Source organism: Microtus ochrogaster, chromosome 18 (genome assembly GCF_000317375.1).
Source record: "Microtus ochrogaster isolate Prairie Vole_2 chromosome 18, MicOch1.0, whole genome shotgun sequence".
NCBI lineage: Eukaryota > Metazoa > Chordata > Mammalia > Rodentia > Cricetidae > Microtus > Microtus ochrogaster.
The window spans coordinates 51,004,060-51,023,093 of NC_022020.1; the positions used below are offsets into that span (position 1 = coordinate 51,004,060).

The window sequence follows — 19,034 nt, forward strand, 5'->3', positions numbered from 1 at the left end:
CGCCGCCGCTCGCACTGCAGCGGGCGCAGCAGCAGCAGCCGCCGGCGGCGCGCGGAGCAGAGGTCGTCCGAGCCGCGGCCCGGACACTCGGGCTTGAGCGCTGCGGAGGCCCGCCCGGCCAGGGGGTGGGTGTGCGCCTGGGACAGGGGGCCGTGGGGGTACGGGCGGACGTGGGCGGGAGGGGGCATCGGGCCCCTCGTGCCACCCCGCCGGTCACGGCGAGCGCGAGGCTCAGGCCCCTTGGCCTGAGTGCGGCGGCCTGTCCCACCCTGGCCTTGGGGACGGCCGGCCTTCGCGCCCAGCCAGCTTCTTAAGGGGGGGCCCGAGGCAGGGCCGGTGTTGCTAGGCCCCACCGGCTCCAGAGGGGGCCACGTGAGCGCGGGCTCGCCTCCCCCGCCAGAGCTGGTTGTGCACAGATGATTTTTCCCAAGGCCTGGGTGCCCCCTCTTTCCCTACTGTCCCTCGACTTGTCCCCTTGAGCCCCACACCTCACCAGTGTACTACCCAGAGGTGAAGGGATTTGGACTTCTCCCCCCCCCCCCCAGGTGCTTGAAAGAAGAGAAGGTTGGAGGAGGAGGAGGAGGAGACTGGGGGGGCTGCTGGTGGTGGTGGTGGTGGTGACAGGGCTGGGAGAGAGAGGAGAAGGACGGAAGGGAGGAGGGGGCTGGGTGGGGTGGGGGTGACAGGCAGAGAGGAGCCTGGTCAACAAGCCAGCACCACTCTGCTAGGAGGCCAGGCCGGCTCCTGCAGCCGACGCATCCTGTGTGAGGAGACACACATAGATTGCTTTCCTGGGGGCTCTTTGTCAGCCACCAACACAGAGAACACACACTGACATACACGTACACAAAGATCTGAGCCAGGTTGTGGGAGGTAAGTGGGGGAAAGAGAAGGAGGGGGAAAAACAGTGTCTGCGGTGGGCTTCGGGCTGGAGGGGAGGGGGATGAGCCCCGAGAGGCTGTGGGGGGGCTCGTGAGGTGAGCCTTTCCAGGGTTCTGTGCTCGTGTGGAGGGGGCACACACAATGACCTTTCCCTCCTCAGGAAGCCCTAAAAGGGAGAGGCCACCCCCAGCGAGCGCCCACCCTGTGCTGACGGTTTTCAGGGACTTGTTGGCAACTCAGCGAGGGTTGCCATAGCTTTTTTATGTAGGGTGACCAGAACCGGCTGAAACTGGTTTGAGGCAGATCAGCTCCTGAACACAATGCAGTCACTGAGCTACTACAGTGGGATAGCAGCTTCCTCCCTTCATGGCAGCCAAAAGCAGAGGAGCTTGCAGGAAGGTACCATCCCAACCCAGTATGTTAATGCACACTTAGACACCACACAGCACTGGTACGTGACTAATGGAGCCCTAAAAGAGCCTGTGTAGGGATGATGGGCGAGAGGTGCAGGTTTGCAGTGGCTGAGACCAGTTGGGCTGTTCCTGCCTTTTGCTTTTGCTTAAGGGATGGACAAGGAGCTGAGATTTATGACCCTTATTAAAGAAAAAAAAAAAGTATGTGTCTTGTTAGGGTGGGGACACTTGGTTTGTGCAGTCTCTCTCTCTCTCTCTCTCTCTCTCTCTCTCTCTGTTTTTAAGGAAACAACCAGAATGAACTGACGGATTTGTGATGGTGGTTTGTTGCTGGAGAATGCGACTTTGCATGCCTGTTTCTCTTGCAGCCTATGTTCTGTTTTGTGCTTTTCCTTTTAGATGCTACTAAAGGGTGTTGGGGATTCTTGGGACTATTATGAAGGCCAAAAGGTAACAATATTGTTCTGGGAAATGAGCATAGATGCGATCCAGTGATGTTGTCAGCCATACATGCTGTCTTTTTTTTTTTTTTTCTTCCTTGTAGGCCTGTTGACTGGGGCTGCTTTTAACCCTTTCATATTTGCAGAGAATGCAACCGTGTGACAGTAACTGAGCACTGGTCCAAAGTCTTTTCAAAAGGTCAAGGTTCACAAGGTGAGATAAGCTATTTTTAGCATGAATTTAAATATTAATTTGCACATCCATTCTGACACAGACTGCCAGTGGATTTGCTACCCTGGAGATAAGTGGGGTTCAGAGAGGAGACCAAATACCTTTCATGTTGTCCATGCTTAGTGGGTTCCACTGACTTTTTTTGATGGTGTTATCCAGGCGAGATCTGAATGCCTTTATTAAATCGCATGTGTCTGGGCATTTGAAAGAAGAGTCAGGCCTGGAAAGGCATGTCTGGAGGGCGGTAGGCGGCTGGGCCTTGTGGACAACGCACGGGTTTTGCATAGAAGCAGTCCACATGGCACATTTTGCCCACAGTTGTAAGAAAAGGAAGGGCTTCATCATTTCCAAGTAGCCCAGCCAGCGTTTTAGGGTCTGAGGAGCCTGGAGGTAGATTGTCTTTTGTTCATCTATCACCTCTCCTTCTCCACGCTCTCCCGTGTTGACCTGAAAGGATTTTCAGTCAAGTGGTGGAATGTCCTTTATTGATTTTGGGGGCTGTCGACAGTGAGTTCGCCAATGGATTATTTGTGGCGTACATCTCAGTGTGGAGGACTAGCTAAGGACTAGAAGGAACCCAGGTCTGTCCGGCTTTATCTGTGCAAAAAAAAAAAAAATGACTGTTAGCTTGCAGCTTTCCTGTAGTGGGTGGTAGAAAATGTCTAATGCTTTCCTGCATTTAGAATTGGGCTGGCAGAAAATGTAAACTAGAGCTAGGAGAGGAGGAGAGGAGAAAGCAGAGGGGGGCAGCAAGTCAGGGAAGAACAAAGGCCGTGGGAGCTTCCAGGAGAACACCAAACATTTTGCCTTGGGGTTCCTTGTGCAAAGAACTGCAACTTCCCCAAACAGGAAACCAGTCACACCAGAGTCAGGTCCAATATGATCTCAGCCAACAGAGCTGGTTCTGCCTTTCTGCTGGTTTGGTAAAAGTACAGTCAAGAGGAGCCCATGGGAGACCTGATTGCAAATACATTTTCTCTCTTTGAAGTGCGTATCATGTTCCTCTCCGGCTCCAGCAGACTAGTCTGTTCAGAAATGCAGAGGATCTTAGAGCTGGTGAAGTGTGCTGGCAGGGGTGGGCAGTCTGTCAGCAGTGAAGGGCGTTGAGTATGCAGGGGTTTTTATTGTTGGAATCGGGGGGTGGGGGCTGCAGAGAGTCACCCATGTGCTAGCACTGGCGAAAGAGGGGAGACTAGAGTGCTTGGTTAGCTTGGAATATTTTATGTAGTATTTAATAGAGATAAATGTGATCGCAGACGGATATACCAGCAAATGGCTTCCATGATGGAAGAAGGTCCTTTGCAAATCATGTGCTAAAATTGGTTTTCAGTTCTACCTCGTTTCCGACGGCCAGAGTTGTGTGGTAGGGATTGTGCTTGTCGAGCATATTCCAGTCTATACTGCATGGCGTGTTGGCCCCTGCGTTTCTGGTGCCAGCTAAAACTCAGATGGCTAATGTGATAAGCCTTAATTAGCCTAATACAATAAGCTATTCTATCGTTTAGTCCTTCATTCCTGTCTTTCCAGGGGCAGGGGTTTTATTTAACTTTCACTGCTCGCCCCTTACAATGACCGTTTCTTGAGGATGTATTTTAAAAGCCCTTTTTAGGGCCTGCATGTCATGGAATGTTCTGGTCTGGTGTACTCTCTTGGTGGTTTTAGCTTTGTTCTCCACACACACACACACACACACACACCCGCCCCCTCTCCCCCTCCCCCCAGAAGCCTCTCCTCAAAATAGCATTTGTTTTGCATTTAGGCCAGCCTTTCCAGCTGCAAATGCTGTTGGAGGCTGGGGAGCTGGTTCTCCCAGGCAGCAATCATGAGCTCATCTTGGATTGGAGCTGGCCTCAGGTGTTGATCTCAGGCTGGGCTGTAACAAGGTAGCAGGCCCATGTCTCCTGGGGGGCGGGGGAGGGGGGGGGAGGGACCCAGAGCGGTCTGGAGAATAAGCAAGGGCATGTTCCTTTCTGAGAGAGCCAGGAGGGAACACCATGGCACCCATATTGGAGCTACAGCTGGCGCCTGCTCGCTGTTTCCTGAGGCAGTCTCTGAGGAGGACCTTCGGGCCTTCCCTGTCTGCAGCAGGAATGTGCGGGTTTGGCGAGAGCGCACTGGAAACAGAGTGTAACTGGGTGGTGAACACTTGCTTGTTTTCTTCCTTTGCCTGCAATTGACTCATATTTTCCATGTTAAGGAGTGCTCAATCCAAGGTATTTTTTTTTTTTAACAGCTCAGTCTAACCTGGTTCAGGGTTTCATTCTGTGTTCATAGTCTTTCTCTCTTTCCTTCCCTCCCGCCCTTCCTCCCACCCTATCCTCCTTTCTCCCAAACACCCCACCCACCTTGGAGACAGACAGGGTTTTGATATATAGCTCCGGCTCCCCTTAGACTTCATCCTTCTGCCTGGACTCTTGAGTGTTGAGGTAACAGGCATGTGCTGCCACACCCATCCAGCCCTGCAGCTCATTTTTAAGAAGTCTGGGAAGGGGGTAGACCACATTTAAGTGGATTTTTTTTTTTTTGCTTACACTTTTGACTAGACTGAGTTACAGTGTAAGGATTTGGTCTCTGCCCTCCCCCTCTTTCTTTGAAATCCTCGAGCTTCTGTGTTTTGTGGGTTTTGAGTGACCTTGCTCATGTCCTTGGTGGAACTCAGCCTTGCTAAGTAAGGCCTGTGCAGAAGCTGCCCTGACGTGGAACCTTAGAAAAGAGTTGGCGGTACCGGTGACAAGGATCTGAAGGACATTTGGGACCGCTCCTTCCTCAGCCCCCACAGATCTCTTCCTCACCCCTCCAAGTGTCAGAACTGAGACAGCAGCCCTCAGAGACAGCGGCACAGAAGCCCCAATATGTTGGTGTTAAGTTGTTTTAGGGATAGTCACTAATCAAGGTATGGTTAAAGGATGTAAATGTTTAATTTATACGCAGTGACATTTGCTCAGGAGTACCACTTGTTAGGTTTTGACATGTAAATAGAGCCACGTATGAGTTGACGTAATCCATGCAGAATAATTCCATCATGACGAAACTTCTTGCTGCCCCTTTGAGGCAAACTGGTCCCCCACCCGAACCCCTGGGCACCGGTTTCACTGTGGTTCTCCTTTTTCCTGGCCATACTGTCTGGGTTTTCCCAGAATGTTCTATAAATGGCGTCTTCCACTTGGCAAGATGTACTTGAGATTCGTCCTTACTGTTTTGTGTGTCAGTTCTGGGCTCTTTTTGTCGCTGAGTACTAGTTCACTGTGTGGATGTACCATAGCTCGTTCGTCTTTCTCTGCCTGAAGAGCACTGTTGTTTCCAGTTTCTGGTGATTGTGGAAAAAAACAAAGACTACCATAAATGCCCGTGTACAGGTTTCGTGTCAGCAGTTTTAGTTTTTTACTTTTACTTTTGTAAATACTCAGCATTATCTGGTACATGTATATAAATTTGAATTTTAAATGAAATAAATTCAGCTCACTGTGTCATCCAGAAGAGATCTGACCTTGACAGCTGCAGTTGAGACTTCCCAGAGAAGAGAGCTGGTGACCACGAAGACAGTGAGATGGCCGTGATAACAGAGCTGTAATGGGCTGACATGCTTTATCACCCTGAACTAATCGGAATTAGCCAAAATGGAAACAAAGAGCTGCAAGTGGTAAAACAGCCTTTTATTTCTTCCGGCAGTTATTTTTAATCTCAAGACGAGTTTGGCAGTCAGTTCAGTGAAACACCACACAATAATAGAACTGAAATTTTGGAAAATGATACCGAAGATCTCTATTGAAATTTTGGTTGTCTAGAGATAGTTTTCTTCAAAAATGCCTACCATTTGAAGTCACTGGATACCCTGTAAGGAGGTGGATGCATTTGGGCACTGTCATGGCAACAGAGTGGAGAAAATAAGTCCTTTTTTTGGGGTATGTCTTCCTTATGTGTAGCCCAGGCTACTGAAGCTGGTCTCTAACCCTTAGTGTTAGATTTTTTTTTTTTCCTGTTTTGGTTAAACTTCTTTGAGTTCATGAAGGAGGGAGGGCTGAGGATAAAATCACTTTCTGGGTCAGGACGAATAGGCAGAGACAGTGGCATGGGAGGTGAGCCCAGGAAAGGTCAGGCTATGCAAGTGTGAAGGTTCTTGCCTCAAGGTACCAGAGACTTCATTGTCTTTTGAGCAGCAGGCATCTTGCCAGGTTCTGGGAATGCTGAGGAAAGAGGAAGCCAGAGAGGAAAGAGTAGGAAGTAACCCATAGAGCTAGCTGTCCTAGAACTGTGGCCGGGCATCTACTGCCATTGTCTGGGAGGAGCCCTCAAGAGGTGGAAACCTGAACCTGGAAAGCCCTGGAGTGTGAGAGACTGCCCCAGGTTCAGGAAGAGCACGCGAGCAATGGAGCAGTGAAGGTACAGAGAAAGCCTGGTAGGCATGTGGTAGCCATACTAATGCACGAGGCAGAGAAGGTCCAACAAGACTGTTTAGGATCTTTCTGGATAGTCCTTGTGATCTGGGCACTAGTATTAGCAGAAGGATTTAGCCTTCATCCCCAAAGTCTTGTGGGAATACCTGGAAATTGAGTGGAAGCTGTTGAGGGTAGGGGCAGGGAGATCAAATGGGGACACCTGTAGCAATTTAGGGGAGAAAGTCTACAGCTTTACGTGGAAGGCTGGGCGCACTGTTGTGAGAATGGAGTGGAGGGGCAGGTTATACCGGGACCAGTCGCATGTGGTGGTGCCTGACTGGATGTGGGGAGCGATGGGGCAGGAAGACTGAAGGAAGGTTCTGGAGGTCACATGGATTTCTTGGCACCTGGTCTTGTCTGTTTTGAGGTGACCAAGTCAGAAGAAGAGATGGGGAGGGACTGGCGCTGATAAAGGGCCCTGATTTGCTGATTTCAGGTTGGGCACAGTTGCCTGGGATGGGGCCCTCTGCCTCTTAGCTCTTTTGGTGTGGCTAACTGGGCCAGAGGTCAGATTGGGCGGATCATAGCTCCCAGTGGAGGAACCAGTTTGAAGACTACCTGGATGCCTAAAACTCAGAGAGTATTGAACCTTCTGTGTGGTAGGTTCTTCCTATTCATACATAGCTGTGAGAAAATGAGGCAGTTCTGAGCACAGAGTGTCAGCGAGAAGGAGTAGAGAGATGCTTTTGTCTTTATGTGCTCTGAAAATGTGCTCAAAGGAGGAACCCAAGTTATAGCAGATACCATAGAGTCGAGTGCTGAGCTGCTGAGGCGGGTGGGCAACCGTCCCCTGAGCTGCTGAGGCCTGTGGGTCACTGTCCCCTGAGCTGCTGAGGCGGGTGGGCGACTGTCCTCTAAGGCTGCAGTGATGAGTTCAGAGACACACCCAGCTCCTTCCTGACCAGTCAGCACACAGAGAGGAGAATGTGTTCTCTGTACCAGAGAGCTGGCTCTAGAAATAGCACATTGGAAGGACAGAAGTTCTCCTGGGCACAAATTGGAAGCGAGACTAGAGCGATGCTTTTGTCTCTATGTGCGCTGAAAATAAGAGAAAAGCGAAGTGAATTGAAAATGAGATGAGAATAAGCCAACCATAAATAAACATAGCTTAAAGAATTCTTTTAATCATCTTTTTCAGGCAGGACATTCGAGCAGGGAGAGCAAATTCATGGTCATTGGCATCTGCAGATAGAAATATAATCTTAGAGAAACACCAGGAGGCTTTCTTAGCTGTCACATGACTCCCCGCACTCCCTGACTGCTGGATCATCCTCTGGCCCCACACACCAGTACTGTATGGTTTTCAGTAAAGTTGATGATTGTGCCTTTCCATAATTAGAACTTTGTGGCGTGTAGAGCAGTCCTGGGGACCTAAAGGCAAATAGGTGTTTGTTCAACTTCAACCTTTGCTTTTTGAGGCGCAGACTCATTTTGGAGGCTGATTCCTGGGGCTAGTAATGGGCATTGGTTTTTGTGATTTCTGGAATAGTGGGAAGGAACTGAACTCTAGACTGAGCTGGCCTTGAACTAGTGGCAATCCTGCCTCATCCTGAGAGCTGAAATTATCGATGTGAGCCACTACTCCCAGTTTCCCCTTGGCACCTCTAGTCTAATAAGGCAAAAGATGTCATAGGGCTGCTAGGCCTTGGGTCAGTACATGAACAGTGCCTGCCAGTTTTGTTGTCTCAGTGATTTGGGATCATAGTGAGAGATAGGAATTCAGAGTCTCTAATCAGTCACCATGTCTGTCTCTATAGCCGACAAGGAACTGAGGTGAATGATGACTTGAGAGTGAGTTACAGGAGATGCACTGCACAGCAGCTTCGGAAGGCGGTTGACACTCCTTTCTCAGCAAGTGGTAAAGTGCTGTCAGCAGTGTGGCCTGGGGACCAGCTCTCCTGGGATGGTCACTCCGGAGTTCCAGCCAGCCAGGAAATTGAGCTGTAGGAAGGGGCTGATGTGTGGAGTGATTGAGCTCTAAGAGACTGGAATAGTGGGAAGGCAAACTGATGAACTCTGAGATAGTGATACAGATGTGTCAAATGAGGGAGTTTACCCCCACCTCTACAAATCCTGCCTTAACACAGAAATCATAGTGCAGTTTTATATCATGGACAGCTGGCCCCAGTTCTATCAAATATGAACCTGGGGCGTGAACAGCGATTTATTAGTTGTTGGCTGAATCTGTCATTTGCTAGTTTAGCTCATAGTCTTGCTCCTTGCATGGTGGGAGTCTCTGGGTCTGTTGGGCTGCTGTGGGATCACAGATTGCTGCAGTCGAACTGGACTGGGGTTTGGAGGAATGGGGACCAGGATGGGCAGCCCTGGAGAAAGGGAGAGAAATTTTTGAGTGTCAGAACTGTGGAAAATTCAGAATATAGCTGGGACAAGCTAAATCTGGGTTGGAGTATGCCAAGAATCAGGGTGAGCAGGAGTCAGCCCATAGAGGACATGAGAAGTCACGTCAGAGGTGATGGTCACAGTGCAGAGACATGGGCAAGAACACGGGGATACAGAATGGATAGTTACATCAGAGTGCAGGGTGCTCTGGATCAGGCTGTTAGGAGAGGCTCCCTGGTGCCTGTAGCTGAACAGGTGAGTGCGTGAGTCTTCGGAAGGATCATGTCAGGGACTCAGCTTCCATGTGGAAGGGGACAAGATACTGGTGTGGCAGAAGGGCATGAGGACAGGGAGCAGCAGTTTCTTGTAGGGTTGCTGCATGGTGGAAGACATGAACTCCTGAGGGTTTGCTGTTGTGGCCTAGAGTCACACACAAGGACAGCAGAGTGAAGGGGAGCTCCTTATGAGGCAGAGGTGGCAGCTGCCAGGAGGACTTGAGCCAAGGAAGTTACCTGCCATCCTGATAGAACTACATTTCTTCTTTCTAATACATGTGACCAAATATGGCTCTTGCTCAGCCCTGTTTCCATGACCTCATTTGCTTGCTTATTTATTTTTGAGGTGAGTCTTGCTATGTAGCCCTGACTCGCCTGGTACTCTCCATATAGCTTAGGCTGGCCATGAGTCTGTGACAGTCCTTCTGCCTCAGCTTTCTGGGTGCCAGAATTACAGCTGTCTGCTATCATGCCTGGCTCTATGTCCTCATTTGAAATACAAGTGGGCATCATCTGTATGCATTCAGTTCTTCTGCTTGTCAAGAAAGCATCCAGCTGCCCCTCCCTATCAGATGTGTCTGGGAGGCAGGGTTACTGCCCATTCTAAATGACTGGCAGCTTTCAGTGGACTTGTGAGAATCTTTCCCAAAACTCAGGACTGCTATGTTAGGAGCTATAATGACAGGGCCACTGGTCTGTGTTAGCATGTTCTCTCTCCTTCCCTTCTCCTCCACTGCCCTCTTCCCTTTCTCCCATTGCTTTTTTGTAGTTAGCCTTCTCCTATCTTAGTTATCTATCCCTGCTACATTTAAGATTCAGTGTTGTGTAGAGAATGCACAAGGGCCAGAAGCTGTCTTTGTTTCGACACTGGCATAGCCATTATGTGACTGAGTCAGGCGGGGAGAAGTGAACTGTGTGTGTCCCTTAGGTAGGTTTACAAGCTGGGGTGGAAAGTGTTCTATTGTTAATGTGTTTTAAACTTTTAATTTATGTTTATGTGTATCTTGGTGTGTTTGGCATATGCACATGGTGCCTGTATAGGCCAGACGAGGGCTTGGAGCTGCAGTTACAGCCTGCAGTGTAACATGGGTGCTGGTGACAGAACTCTGGTCCCCTGGAAGAGCACTGGGCACTTTAACCAGGAGTTATCTTTATAGACACCAGGTGCTCTTTTAAAGTATTTTTTATTTGCACCTGGGCGGTGGTGGCACACATCTTTAATCCCAGCACTCCAGCAGGGAGGCAGGTGGATCTAGGCCAGCCTGGTCTACAGAATGAGTTTCAGGACAGCCAGGGCTCAGTTACACAGAGAAACCCTGTCTCAAAAAAACAAACAAACAAATAAAAATGCTGTATGGAGCGCGGGCTGCGTTCCTGCTGCCCCGGCTTCTGGCTACCTGGCTAGTTTATGCCCTGAAATAATTACTCGGAAACTGTATTCTTTTAAACACTGCCTGGCCCATTAGTTATAACCTCTTATTGGCTAGCTCTTACATATTGATCTAACTCATTTCTAATAATCTGTGTACCACCACAAGGTGGTAGCTTACTGGTAAGATCCTAACCTGCATCTGTGTCGGGTGGGAGAATCATGGCAACTGCCTGACTATGCTTCTTTCTCCCAGCATTCTGTTCTGTTTACTCCGCCTACCTAATTTTCTGTCCTATCAAAGGGCCAAGGCAGTTTCTTTATTTAACCAATGAAATCAACACAAAACAGAAGACTCCTACATCATAAAAAAAAAAAAATGAAATCAACACAAAACAGAAGACTCCTACATCATAAAAAAAAAAAAACCTCAAAAACAAAAACAAAACAAATCATAAAAAGAAATGATGAAGAAGAGGTAGTTACGTCGTCGTGTTGGGAAGGTGCAATTAGAAAAGCAATTGGAATCATCTGTTCCTGGCTTGTTGGGGCTCTCCACGTCTCTGAAGGGCGGGTATGTTCCTGTTGCATGCGGAAGGAACTGAAGCTTCCTAGCATCATGGATGAATGTTCCTGTTGCATACGGAAGGAACTGAAGCTTCCTAGCATCCTGGATGAGACTGCATTGCCGTCAGACCAGCTGTTCCTGGTCATAGCTCTGCTCTTCACCCTCGTTCAGAGCTGAGGTGCCGGAGCTCTTTAGTTTGGAACTTGAGTCTATGAAGCTGGGTGAGGTCTCAGTGCCTATGAATCACAGTAGTCTAAAGGGTGAGCGAGAACGTCAGGAGTTCCAGGCCACCCGTGCTATCCTGGACGGGATTCCCAAAACAAAAGCAAAAACCACAGCTACAGAAACCAAAACCAAGAGTCTGTTCTCTTTTTTACCTCAGCAGTATAGTAGGGCAGGTGAGATGGCTCAGAGGGTAAAGGCACTGGTCCCCAGACTGACTCTCTGAGTTCAGTCCCTGGTGGAAGGGGAGGACTGACTCCCACGAGTTGTTCTCCTGTCTTCATATGTGCCCACCACATACACAGTAAATAAGTGAGATAATAATAATACCATGTAGGAAGCATTTAACCTGCAGTATCTGCTCCACACGCGCATGGCTCATGTGAGTAGTACCTTTTCCTCAGATGCTGGAGGTAGGAGTCTTGACTGAGTCACTGGAAGAACCGTGTGACCCTATGTTAAGGGTCTTGCATGTGCACATCTCTGTACATTTTAAGCCCTTCTCATATAGTCATTTGTATACATGCTTGGGATCCTCATCAGCACTTACAGTATCCGGTAAAGTTCCTGTCTGATGGTCTGGTTAGTATTAGTTTGGGGGAATGTTAAATATTTAGTTTTGTACTTGACGTATAGCAGTTGGCCTTTCATGGTTTCGTTGAGACAGGTCAGAATTAAAATTGTTCCTTTAATTCTGAGCATTAGGACATCCTTGACTCCAGCTAGAGTTTCAAATTGAACTGTAGTGTCTTTGGTTACGCTGTGCTCTAGTTTCAGGTCACTGAGGGTAGGAAAAATCTTCCTGGTTTACTCTGTTGAAGACCTTGCCAAGGTGCCTATCTGTTAAGGGGGTTTAAGGACACTCTTTGGTGCCCCCGGATTGCTGGGAATTCTGGTGGCATCTACCTTCATATTGACTGTTGGGAGCGCCACCATTGTGGCTTAGTTTGTTCTGGGCCTCTCTGCTAGAATCCCCAGACTGGCCTTTGCCCTTTTCTGTCTTTGTTTTCCGTCGATGGTCTTACTGTGGAGCTCTGGCTAGCCTTGAACTGATCTTTCTGCTTCTGCCTAGTTGTGGGTCATCCAACTTGGCCACTGAACACTCCAGTGTGTTTGAGGATGTGGTCACTTGCTTGTTCATGAGGTTCTTCTTTGGGGGAAAAGGAACTTGCTAGAAAAATGGGCTGGCAGCACTTCCATCTCACTTTAAATCTAGAGCTCATCCCTGTTCCCTGAAACCAGCACCAGAGAGATTACTTCTGGATCTGCAATATCGTTTAAGCTGAGGAACTCTAAGCACCAGATAGCCTGGAGGCCTGCTTCCTGCCCTGGATGCCATGGTGGGAAAATCATAGGACTCACTATCCTGTCCCCCCTCCCTCCCTCTGTGTATGCGTGTGTGTCTAATCCAACATTCCCCTAATTCCTTTAAAAATTATTTATTTTTATAGGCATGGGTACCTGTACATCAGTGTGAATGTTTGTACACCACATGCATGTAACATCTGTGGAGACCAGAAAAAGGCATCAGAACTGGAGTTGCCATGTGGGTGCTGGGAATTGAACCCCAGTCCTCTGGAAGAGCAGCGAGTGCTCTTAACCACTGAGCCATCTCTCCAGCAGCTCTGCTGTTCTTCCTCTGTCTCCCCTTCAGTTCAGCAGCAGCTGGCGAGGTGCTGTAAATACCCCTCCTCTGGCCACCCCCAAGGCTGTTTCCTCTTTACTTCAGGAAGTTGTCAGCACGCAGTGTCTAACTTTTGGGATGCTCTCAGTCATGTTTACAGATAAAAGTACTGTGTTTTGTAATTCAAAAAATGGTTTTAATGCTTTGGCGTCCAGTGGGAATTGCCTCATAGTTAACCACTGGCACCATTTCTGTGGCCATTGGTCCATTCTTCCCTACCGGAGGGCAGGGTGAGGCTGGAGCAGTGGCTGCCACTAGTCTGTGTTAAGCACAGCTGTGGTGTGGGAAGCAGGTTTCTCATGCCCTTCGAAGGTTCTGGTGTTGGAGGTAGATGGAGGTAGTCACGGAAAGTGTTGGTATTTGCATAGAGTGGTGTTCCTGAGCCCTAGCTGGACTGACAGTACTGACTGTTGACGTTTTCGTTGGGGAGCTGCTCCATGAATGTACATGGAGGATGTGTTGTACATACTTGGCCAACTTCTGGTGTCAGCGTTTACCACTCGGAGCCAGGAGCATGCTTTCTCCTCCGTGTGAGGACATTCAGAATGACAGCTGATAAATGGCCTCAGTGGAAAACCACTGACTTCAGATCTTGCAGTGAGAACAGTAGTTCACACAATTTTTTAAAAATTAATTTATTTATGTGCGTGCATGTGTTTGTGTATGCTTACATGCATGCATGTATGTGTATGTGTGCATATGTATGTGTGCATGTGTGTGTATGGAGGGGGGATGTGTGCATTGCCACAGTGCACCTGTCAAGGTCAGAGGACAGCTCTGTGAAGTCCGTTTTCTCCTTCCACCTTTATGTGGGTTATGGGGTTTGAATTCAGGTCTCTAGGCTTGTATAGCAAGTACTGTACCCACTGAGCCATCTCAGAAGCCCTGTCAAAAGTTTGAGTAATAAAAATTCTATTAAGAAAATCTCTCTTGTCGGGTGGTGGTGGTGCACGCCTTCAATCCCAGCACTTGGGAGGCAGAGGCAGGCGGATCTCTTGTGAGTTTGAGGCCAGCCTGAAGCTACAGAGCGAGTTCCAGGACAGACTCCAAAGCTACACAGAAAAATCCTGCCTTGAAAAACCGGGGGTGGGGGGGAAGACCAAGAAAAAAGAAAACCTCTGTTGACAGAAGCTGACATGTATTCCTGTCTTCCCCTCTCCTCCCCTCCCCTCCTCTTCTGCTCTCTTTCCCCTTCCCTTCTCTTCCCCTTTTTGTTCCCTTTTGAGACTCTGTTGCCCCAGGCTGCCTTGAACCCCACTCAGTCCTTCTGCTAACTCCCACCTCCAAGTTTGCACCCAATTGCTGGGAGTACAGTCATGAGCCTCTATTCTCTGCCGGTTTGATTTGACTGAGACAGGGTCTTGCTTGTAATTCAGGATAGCCTGGAATTCAGATCGTCTCATCCTGGGATTACAGGTGTGTACCACTACTGTATCTGGTGTCTTGTGTGTGTACACAATATGTATGTGTGTATGTATATGTATGTGTGTATGTATATGTGTTTGTTTTGTGTGTGTGTGTGTGTGTGCTTGAGTGGATGTATATGCACCATGTGCATGGAGGAGCCCATGGAAGTGGGCATTGGATCCCCTTGAACTGGATTTACAGGTGATTATGAGTTACCCTGTGGGTGCTGGGAACTAAATCCTGATCCTCTGCAAGAGCACCCAGTGCTCTTAAGCCCCAGCCATCTCTCCAGCTCTTGGCTTCTCACATATTTAACAGTGTGCCTATGGGGGGGGGGGGGCTAAGGACAGTGTGTGGGATTGGGATAGTGGTGGCAAATGTCTGTACCTGGGGGGCTGCCTCACTGGCCCCCTCCTTCGTATTTTTTAATGTTAGGTATCTCAAAAATGTTTGCAAATATTTTAAATCTAAGATTTAAAAATTGTTAAGTTGTAAAAGCATATGAGAAGAAACGTTTGAGGAACAGTAGCTTCTTAGCAGAACTTGGGACTTAGATCCAGAAATCTGGAAGGTCTGTTCAGGTGATAAGGGGAAGTAACTTTGAAACTCTCATTTTTGTGCCCAAAATATCACTTCTAATTTAGGAAATCTATATTTTACCTCCAAGCAGAATGGTGGAGAAGCCACTAAAAAGCATGGCATTTATAGACAGCAGGGATTGCATCTGGAGTCTGGGTGTGTGTGCTCCCCTGACTAGGAGTGTGCTTGTGGCCACTTTTGACTTAGTTACGAAGTACTGGAATTCCCTAAATAGGTTCTGTTAACTAAAGGCAGTTCATACTGAAGTAGGGAGAAACATGGGGAAAGTTCCGCTACTTTCACCGTAGAGCCACTTGAATAACCCACGTGAAGAGTGGATGGATCTGGTGACCAGCACTTGGGAAGTGGAGCAGGAAGAGCGCTGCAGTTAGAGATGGCTCAGCTGCATGTATGCTTAAGGACCTGAGTTTGGATCCCTGACATCCACATTAATTCCACATAAATTCTTAATGCTGTATTTGAGGTTTTTCTTGCAGACTACTCCCCTTTGAAGTGCTATCCTGAGAATCTTACTCTTCTTGAATTCATTGTTTTGTACAGGAAAACACTGAGTAGGTATTTCTGGACACTGTTTCTTCAATGGGTAGATGTGGCCTGTTCAGGAACTTTTATCTCACAGCCGGTCAGTACAGTTCTATTTCTGCATGGACCAGAAAAAGAAAGCATGTCAGCAGGATGCTGACCCTGCCCCTCGTGGGCTTTGGGTGGTGCTGTGGTCTGAAGGGAAGGGAAACTGTAGGGCCTATCATCTTCCACCTGGGCTGTGACCCAGGACCAGCAATGCTCAGCTCCTGGAGTCTGCTCAGGCAGGCCTGGTAGGTCAGGACTGCTGCTCTGGATCCCAGGCTTGGGGGCCTAGTGTTTGAGATGGGACCTGGAGAGCTGCTGTGTTTGGACCACTTCCTGAGGGAGTGACTGAGGCCCCGGGCTCTGGGGAGCTTCATCCCCGAGTTCCCCTGGGGCTGGTGGGGAGTAGAAATAATACACAAATGGATTTCTTTGAAGCTGGGACTTGGAAGGCCTTCTTCAAAGCCTCTGGTTGGGTCAGTGCTTGGGTTTTAATTATCTCAGACTGCTTTGCTACTCTCCTTTCAGACAATAGAAAGAATAGGACCTCGTGTCTTTCTGTAAAGGAGTTTTATGCTTTGATAGAATGTTTAATGTAATATTTTAAAAGAAATCAACCTAGTTGGCTAGTGGCTCACAGCCCCCACAGAGGATTTTCTGTGAGCAGAGTCTGGGTGAAACCACAGGGTGGATCATTAGAGGAAAGTCGAGCATTTGGAGACTTAGCTGTGCCTTTAGAAACTACAAATCAAGTCAAATATTAAATCGATACACTCCATGTGGAAGAATCGCCAGTGAACATTGGGCTCACTGCTATATAATTTCTGGTTTTTAAAAATAATATGAAATTAACTTTTCATTTAGAGTTTTCTTTTCCTGCTTCACTGTATGGATGATCCTGTCTTGCTTCTCTAATTTTTCCTCTTTCCCAAGCATGTTAGTTAGATAGACCTTCTTAGCACATTTGAGTTGAAAGCTGTGAGGTTAGCTAGGTAGAGGTGACTAAACTCACCATCTTGCCACAAGGAAAGAGGCACCTGTTTCAGGTGGACCCCAGCTCCTACCAGTTGTTTGCCCGTGCAGCATTCATCCATATCCTATATATCTGTAAAACGCAGTTAGGAGAAAAAAGCACCTAGGTTAACTTGTACCTTTTCCTTAAAAGGGAATTGTTCTTATGCGAAGCAGGCGCCTAAGAAAGGCCACGTGCCAACTAAATTAAGTACCTGTCCCTGCTTAACTGCCAGCACCTGGGCTGATCCAAGCATTTGCTTTTCTTCTACCTAGGGTAGTTATTCTGTTTATGAGCCCAGTTTATTCCTGGCTCCTTAAATGTTTGTTTTAAAGTTATAGGATTTATTTATTTGTGTTTGTGTGTAGGTGCCCACATGCCACTGCGTGCGTGTGGAGGTCAAAGGACTATTTATAGGAGTCAGGTTTCTCTTTACCATGTAGCTCTTGGGGATTGCTTGCTTTTGACTTTCATGTGTAGTTGAGGCTATCAGCCGGTCTCTAGGTCTGCAGTGACGATTATGAGAAATTTGAGATCAAATGTAGGAAAATAAGCAGCTTGCCCGGTGCTGCCTATATTCCTGCCAGCCTCCGGGTTTCAAAAATTCTGTATGCGTGTGCTGTATGATCCTTTGTGTGTGCCAAGCCCATCACTGTGACTGCCCTGCTCTGTCATTCTCCTTCCCTTGGGTGTGTGTGGGGCGGCAGGTACAAGCTCTCTCACTGAATCTAGGCTAGTGTCCATGAAGCCACAGTGATTCTTCCGGCTCTGCCCTCATAGCACTAGGGTTACAGACATGAGAACGACCACATGTGACGTTTTCCAGGGGTTTGAGGATTTGAACTTGTGTCCTCATGCTTGTACAGCAAATAACCTTACCTCTATTGAGTCATCTCTTAACCTCTGGCTACTGTTCCCTGAGCTCCTGTCCCCCTCTCCAACTTGTCTTTTTCATCTCTTCCCACTAGGTAAATGGCTTCTCTCTTTCCCTTTAAAAGGGACCTAAGACTCCTGTGTGTGATTATGAACTTTGAAAAAAATCACCAGATAAAATGAATCCTGTTTTACAATCAAGGTTTAAAAAGTATCTCCAATTGGGCATACATTTTTAATGTCAGTAATCGGGGAAGCAGAGGCGGAAAGAACTCTATGAGTTCAAGGCCAGTCTGGTTTACAGAGTAAGTTCAAGGTCAGAGCTCTGTAGAGTGACCTTGTTTCAAAAAACAAACCACTCGAGGTCTGTTTTTGCAGATGTTTTAAAGAGTTTCCTGTTGGGAATCACTTTGACCAGAGGTACCTTAAAAACTAGCTGCGGTTCCCACACCTCCCCTCTCCTGCCACTGCGATGAGACCCAGGTCTTCTGTGGACTTTTTGACTTCTGAGTAGGTCAGGTTACTCTAGGCTGCTTCCCTCTGGCTACGATCTTTGAGAAGGGAGAAAGTGTCCAGTGTGAGGCTGTTTCCTATAGACCACCTTTTCACTTTGAAATCCAGAGAACACTGTCCCTTGGATAGCTTTCCTCAAGTTGTTCCTTGAGACATGCTAGGCATAAATGATCCTGGGGTTTAAACCCAGGTCCTCGTACCTGGTAGGGAAATGCCCAACCATTAAGCTAGTTCCTTAGCCCTAAAGGTTGTGATTTAGAAGTGAGCTAATTATTCTAATGTGTCCATTTCCTTAATTTTTAATTTTATCATGTGAATTAAAAATAGAAACCTGGATTTTAAATTAGATGTGTGAAAGTCAGCACTGTTTGCTAAAGGTTGTTTTTTGACATGTTCTTGCTTTTAGAAGAATTCCTAGGAATTCTTCTTTGGGGTTCTTTGTGTTGGCAGAACTCTCCCTTTGAAAGGCTCAGGATCTGATTCTAACAGGTGCTCTAGGATAACTGCAGGTGTCGTATCCATGGAAGAGTGTTATGACATGGTGGAAGCCTTCTGATGTCCGAACTGTGCCTGTGACTTGTTGAAATGTAAAAGCACTGTGATGTAATTTCAGCACTCGGGTTGAGCTAGGACAGCAATCGAGGCTAGCCCCGGAAATGGAGAGAGATCCTGTCTCATACAAAGCAGCAGCGCAGAGCTTTTGGTGTTACATGGCATGCATGTTTGCGCTCATGCTCTCTATCCCAGATGTTACCAGAACTTCTCGCACATGAACTGTCACCCCCTGGGCCTTTTGCTGGGTTTTAGAGTTTTGGCAAAGAACATATTGTACAATTTCAGCTGAAGAAAGTGCAATACATTTAAATAAATGGGTAAGTTAAGCTGCCTGCGGTGACTGGAGATTGGGCTGACAGAACGGCCATGCTCATTGGCTGGGCGGTCCTAAACTGGGGCTTGGGAAGGATGCAGGATGCAGGATCACCCTGACTGCAGCAGATTGAAGAGGTAGGAGCTGGGTCCTGCTGCAAGCGGGAGAGAGGATGATGCACGGCTTGCGGTTTCTGAAGTGCTCCGTGCACACGGTGTCATGAGGCATGGGCTTGCCCAAGGATTGCAGGCGACACTGCAGCTTATCGGCTCAGCACGCTCTGATTTGTACTTCAAAGGGGGGGGGGAGAACACTAATTAGAAGTTTCTGTGA

General features: G+C 48.0%; 1 protein-coding gene across 14 annotated transcripts in view; it reads left to right on the plus strand.

Moving 5' to 3' along the window:
- Znf532 (zinc finger protein 532) overlaps nucleotides 1–19,034 on the plus strand; it is a 94,461-nt gene that overhangs the window by 1,046 nt on the left and 74,381 nt on the right. For 3 of the 14 annotated variants that reach the window (XM_026783526.1, XM_013349531.2, XM_026783535.1), the window contains exons 1-3: nucleotides 9–125; nucleotides 1,695–1,745; nucleotides 1,840–1,949. The exons of 1 other annotated variant lie outside the window; for it this stretch is intronic. The gene's annotated coding sequence lies outside the window, so the exon portion shown is untranslated. Of the gene's footprint in view, nucleotides 1–8; nucleotides 126–719; nucleotides 874–1,059; nucleotides 1,334–1,355; nucleotides 1,746–1,839; nucleotides 1,950–19,034 lie in introns of those variants that run through there. 10 more of the 14 variants (XM_026783530.1, XM_026783529.1, XM_026783528.1 and 7 more) reach the window with 8 other exon arrangements.